Genomic DNA, 5,560 nt, shown 5'->3' with positions numbered 1-5,560 from the left:
CCTTCGATAGAGAAGTCAAACAGACGTTGATTGGTAGCACTAGCCTGTTCAACAAGTCCAAAAAATATCCTGACTGAGTAGTGACCCTTTGGCACGCCATTAATGTTATAACAATTTGGAGGGCCTCCAGACAAGGGGAAAAACGAAGAGTTTTGAGAGGAGGGGTAATAAAGCTTGGTCAAGATGCATTAGCAGGAGGCATCCAAAGTCTTTAAACCAAAGGGTAGTGGTTGGTACTGTCTGAACGTTTTGACGAGCTCCACAGCTTATGCGCATAGCAAATGGCCCTGCAATGAATATGAATAATTAGATGTTTTAACAAAATAAAAGAGGATAAAATATATAAAATAGTTATGAAAAACCAGTAACTATTGTAGCAACCGCCTCTTGCTGTAATTCTCAACATGCATTTTATAGAGCGTCTATTGACATTCCCAATTGCATAAATAAAAACGTATAACATTGATTGGTTAATAGGGAGAGTGAATAGGCATTTTGCAAGGTCAATAGCATAACCCTTTTGAAGATTGACAATAAATTACACACAAAGCATAATTTGATCACATCCCTATAATTTGCAAGCAATAAAGGAAGTTTCATAAATGTTGATAAAATAGACAATAAATTGAACACGGTATCTATCTCTTCTTGCTTAGAATGGTGTTTAACAGAAATGAGTTAAGATCAAAGTATTAAACTGTAGAGAAATGTACCAAACTTGACTAATACTTCACTCACTAACCGAAAATAGAAAGTTTAAGAGATTAATTTGGTGTTAACCAATTTTTCCTTTCTTCATTTCTTACCTGAATTAAACCCCGAATCCAAAAAGGGATGAAACAACGTCGATTTGTCCTTTTCTGTTTTCAGTAAACAATTTCTCAAACGTCAAATTGAATGACATTTACCTCATAACTAAGATTCAAGCGTCAATTATAAGATCAAAACGCAAAAGCACAATTCCTTAGCAAGTTGATAACTCCATTGAACCCAATACGAAGTGAAATTCAAATAAATCCAAACTCCAAAAAGTTAAAGTAAGCTAACCTCGTTGAGCTGCACGCGCGGTGAAGAAAGCAACACAGAGAATGAGGAGCATCCATGGCATAAGAAATCGAAGCATTATGTTGTTTTTGCTTCGCTTCTTTTTCTTCTTCTCCTCTTTCTAGAGAGACAAAGAACAAAGAAAGAAAGAGTTAGAGAGAGATAATGGCTGAAAGAACGTGTCTGTACTATCACACGCACTATGCGGTAATAGAATTAACTACTACGTACAGTCTTTTAAATTTACTGTTACTTCTCTACATTAGATCTTTCTCTTTGTTTAGTTGACCCGTGAACCAACAAAGACGGAATGGTTGTCACTTATTATTATCATACGATAAGATCTATTCAGTTATATGATAAAGATTTATCCACATGTATTTTATTATTTATCATTTATTTAGGTTACTTTTTCTTCAAAAGTTATAATTGATTAAATATTAATAGTAGATGATGTAATTAATAATAGATAATGTAGTGATAGTATATAAAATTCATATACTACCATACATATTTTTCTCTTATTATTACTTTTATATGTATGTTTGATTTCTTTAATTCAATAAATTTATAAATATAATATTTATGCATTACCTTTGTAATTGATATATAATCAGTGTTATAAAAATTGGTTTGTGTTGGTCGGTTCAACTGGTAAACTAGTGAATCGGTCTTAATCCTAGTATGGTACAGTAATTATACTGGTCATGCAATCATACCGGTTAAAATCGGCCAAAACCAGTCATATGGCCGGTTTTCAATTGAGCCGTGTCAGCCATACCGGTCGATTTTTATTTAAAAATTAACTTTTTAATGAAATTGAAAAAATATTGATTTTTTATTGATTTTTCAACATTAATAATAATATATTATATTTTTATATCTAATTTAGTTGGTAAGTGGTTTAATTAGTGAACTACCGGTTGAACCGTTATACCAATACTCTAACCGTTTGATAACCGGTACGATATTAACAACACTATATATAATCACTACATTATTCATAACTCATTTGTATTAATTATATTTAGTAATTAATAATGATTAAATTTTAATAATAGATTATTATACAATAATAATGTAAATAATCTTACACTATTAATATATATAATAATTGATATGAGTCGAGTTTTTAATTAAATTTAATATTTATTATTTTTAACTCAAAATTGAGTCAATTAAAGTTAAACTTTCAAGTTAGCAGATAAACTCTAAAGTTATGTTGTCAATTTGGTGAAAAATAATCATTAATATATATTGTAAAGATAAATCATGTTTTTAAATTGATTTGTATTATATAATATCATATTTATACATTAGTATAAAAATATATTATATAATTACAAATTTTAAATATTTCTATATATGTTATGTAAACATGTTGTTATATATAAATTTAATATATATATAATTATGTTAACTTATTTATTTAAGTAGGTGAAATTCAATTTTTTTATAGGTTCATCAACCATATTCATTTATGTAGTAAATAATGAATGGAGTTTGGCATCACCTTAATTAGTATCCTAGTGTTGAGCCTCATCGCCTCGTAGCTTAATGGTAGCGACTCAATGTATAGTGACTATTTATTCCTCATGTCACGGGTTTGAGTTGTGAAAGGCTCCCCTTTGTGTGGAATAAAATACTCAGGGGGTATTTAAGTTGGTGGGTGGCATGCGTATTCATAGGTCTGAGAGGTCGCATGTCAGGACTGGTTTTACACCTGCAGCTAGGTACACTCTTCTGTAACATGCCCAAAAAAGGTGCGGAAGTCACAATATTTGGACCGGTTTTGGGTCCCCAGCTTTTAAATTTACACTCATGCCCATGTATATATCATTTCCTTCCAAGACTTGGTTCAATAAAAAAAATTGTTGCCATTGCATTATCAAAGGGATAGTGGGATGACCACTATAGCGAAGATCGGGGAAACAATTTAGCTAATTATACTATACATATAAAGGGCAGTTCAGTGTACGAGGCTCCGACCTAGTGAGGTTTGGGAACGGTGGATATATATATAGTCTTACTGTTTTACCCTTACAAGCGAAGATATTATTTTCATGATTTGAACCCATGACCTCTAGGTTAAAAGGCAAACAACTTTATTGTTTCGCCGAGGATCATCCTGTTGATTATACTATACATATATAAATGCGAAAAAGAATAATACATTTAAGACATTCATATAATTAATAATCAAAATTCATTGTTAAGAACATTCAAATCCATTAGAACTCAAATAAACTTAAGCCTCTAAGACTTAAAGTAACTGCACAAACATTCAAAGCGGGTCCGTTAAGGATACTGTGCTCCAGGGAGTACATGGCTGATATAATACCATGACAAAGAGTGTTTAGAAGAAGGGTGAAGGTCGTAGTGTCTCAGTTTCAAAGAAGAATGCAAAGCTGAGGAACAGAAGAGTGCTACTCAGTTGTAGAAGAAGAATGCAGTTGGTGAGACTCTCAATTGTAGAAGAAGAATGCAAAACAGAGAAAAGAGGTGTAAATTGTGAAGGGAAAATCGTAGTGTTTTACTGGAGACTCGCATAGATGGAAGGTATATAGAGGTTTTGTTTTTACAACTAACACCACACCAGAGTTGTCTTTCAACAACGCATATTTTAGATGTATAACAGCGCTTTCATGCGCTTTCTGTTTGACCATAATAGTATATGGTCATTATTAACAGCGCTTCACAAACGATGTTGCATTGATTATATACCACAACACAATACATAAAAAACACTATCATATAGTGGATCAATACAACAGCGCATTGTTCACAAAGCGCTGTCATATAGTCTTAAATAAACATCGCATTTTATAGGTCTTATTAACAGCGTTTGTTGTTGCGTTGTTGAAGTTCATATATTTAATGTCGCAATAACAGAAAAGCGTTGTTGTATTATTCATAAATTTTCTCAAACAACACCTTAATACAACAGCACATCACATGCATAGCGTTGTTGTATTAATAATGTACAATAACGCTTTCTATAAAAAGCGATGTTGAAGTTATCCTTTAACTAGCGCATGCTAGGGCTTCCCCTAAAATTCGTTGTTGATTTGTATAATTAATACCTGCATATACATTTATTAGCAGAACGGATATTCTCAACAACATAGACATGTATACATTCTGAACAACACAGACACATTAATACAGGCCAGAAGTTTATTTTATTAAACATCAATACAATATAAAATACAAACAATGAATATCATGTCAATTATGTTTTGACAGAGTATATAATTACAAATAAAAAAATTACACAAATTACAAAGAAACAATATTATACAAATTACAAACAATCAAAATTATACAAAGACTATTTGCATCTATTTTTTCCTTTTCTTTGATTGTTTTTTTTATTATAGGGTCGTCCTTTTCTACAGGAGCATATTGATTTACCCAAAGCCCTTCACCGTGATCATCTCTTAAGTATAAATCATCATCCGTAGTTGGTCCGCTCTCACGCGAATGATATGTCCCAAAAAAGGATCATCTTCATCAATATCTACATATTCTTGGTCATCAATATTATTGACGATTATTTTGTTAGTTAAAAGAACAATGTACCATTTCATTTCAGGTGGGTCACTAACATAGAATACTTGTTGGGCTTGTGATGCTAGAATAAATGGCTCATCTTTATTTCATGGCCTATTAAGATCCACTTGCATGAACCCTAACTCATCAACTCGGAAGTCATTGTTGTTATCAACCCACACACAATAAAAAACTGTCATCCTAAATATAGTGTAATCCAATTCTCATATGCGTTCAATCACTCCAAAGTATGACATGTTCGCATATATTGAGTTTCTATCTTTTGCACTTGACATGTGTAAAGTTCGAGCAACAAGAGTCACACCACTATTTTGCATTTTACTTTGATCATCTTGTTTTTTCGTATAAAATGTGAACCCATTAATGAGGTAACCAGTGTAGGATAAGACATGAAGGCTTGGACCATTGGCTAACCATTTCAATATTTTGGAAACCGAATGTGCATTTATATTCAACTCCTCATCAATGTGAATTTATAGCCACTTTATGAAACACTGATTATGCTCTTTGGAAATCCAATTTTCATTCTTACTTGGGTAACACTTCCTTAGCATCTCCTTGTATGTTTCAACATATAAATGAATACTTAGATGAACCATTAATATCTTCATATAACACTCAAAGGGGTACATCCATCTCATATAGGAAGGGCCACATAGTTGTGTCTCTCGAACAAGATGAATACTTAGATGAACCATTATGCCAAAAACAGAACGTGGGAAATACATTTTAAGTTCACACAAAGTCAAAATAATTTGTCTTTGCAATGCAGGTAATTTCTCAGGGTCAATCACTTTGCTACAAATTGCCTTGAAGAAGAAGCATAACCTAGTTATGGTACCTCGAACTTTTTTAGGTAGAATTGACTGTATTCCAATAGGCAAGAAATGCTCCATAAGTACATGACAATCATGAGACTTAAGACCTTTTAACTTGAGGTCTT

At 32.1% G+C, this 5,560-nt stretch overlaps 1 long non-coding RNA gene across 1 annotated transcript; it reads right to left on the bottom strand.

Moving 5' to 3' along the window:
• Window positions 1-252: 252 nt before the first annotated feature.
• LOC109341736 lies at window positions 253-1,230 on the bottom strand. Its single transcript, XR_002106984.1, has 2 exons — window positions 1,048-1,230; window positions 253-287 (listed from the first exon to the last, which is right to left on the bottom strand). It is a non-coding gene; the product is annotated as an uncharacterized LOC109341736 (long non-coding RNA).
• Between the last annotated feature and the right edge of the window lie 4,330 nt (window positions 1,231-5,560).

This window comes from Lupinus angustifolius, unplaced genomic scaffold, assembly GCF_001865875.1.
Source record: "Lupinus angustifolius cultivar Tanjil unplaced genomic scaffold, LupAngTanjil_v1.0 Scaffold_606, whole genome shotgun sequence".
Lineage (NCBI taxonomy): Eukaryota > Viridiplantae > Streptophyta > Magnoliopsida > Fabales > Fabaceae > Lupinus > Lupinus angustifolius.
Note: the sequence above shows the minus strand (reverse complement) of the source record. Positions and strands in the feature narration are given on the sequence as shown.